The sequence below is a fragment of the Asparagus officinalis genome, chromosome 7 (assembly GCF_001876935.1).
Source record: "Asparagus officinalis chromosome 7, Aspof.V1, whole genome shotgun sequence".
Classification (NCBI taxonomy): Eukaryota; Viridiplantae; Streptophyta; class Magnoliopsida; order Asparagales; family Asparagaceae; genus Asparagus; species Asparagus officinalis.
This window is the reverse complement of record NC_033800.1, coordinates 102,850,363-102,851,333: the sequence shown is the minus strand read 5'-3', so window position 1 is coordinate 102,851,333 and position 971 is coordinate 102,850,363.

Sequence of the window (971 nt, the reverse complement as noted above, 5' to 3'; positions counted from 1 at the left end):
TAAAGTTATATAAGTATATTATATAAGTGCATAAGTATAATAATATATAAGTATATTGCATCTAGTATTATATATAAGTATATCATATAAGTGAATTGTATAACTGTGTTTAAATAAGCCTAATGTAAATATGTAACAAATACATATATAACTATATAATACATATTTATAAATAAGTAATATATACTTATGTGATTCTCTCTCTCTCTCTCTCTCAAGTTATAACTTATAAGTATGTACAATATATTTACATATAATATATGTATATATAATATATAGTTATATAATAATTTGTAAGTATATACTAATACATACTTATATATATAATAAGATTAATCTAATTGTTAGCAATTTTTTACCAAAAAAAAAAGAAAAAAAAAGATCGGGTCAGCCCGGTCATTTTCATATGTAGAGATTTTTAGTTAATTGTTAAATTATGATTTTTTCATATGATTATTTGATTATTAATAAAGAAGTTATGTTTATCATTTTAGTTTCTATGATTTTTTGTATTTGTAAGTTATATAATTTTAAGTGATTAATAATATGATTGTTCTTATCAAAAATTTGTTTAATTTTTTGATATGTATTCTTGAAAATAAATAATTTTTTTTTTTAAAAACCTAGTCGACCCGGGCCCGACCCGCACAGGCTAGGGCTCGGGGCTCGGCCCGGGCCCCGATTTTACTCAGCTCGGGCCCGATTTTTCCGTACCAACCCGTTTGGACATATCTATACTTAGTGGTTTTTATGTAAGTGGGCCCATGTGAGGACATACACTGTGGTGATTGTTGAATATACTAAAGCATATGCATACAATAATTCATTAGATTTGAACGGCTGGTGCTTGCCGACCTAGGCTCGAATAGTCAGTCTCCTCTCTGCATGTGGCTCTCATATACATAGGACTCCATGTAGCGACGAAAAACTTCAAAATCGACACCCAGAAAGGGGTCGAGCGAAAGAAGAAG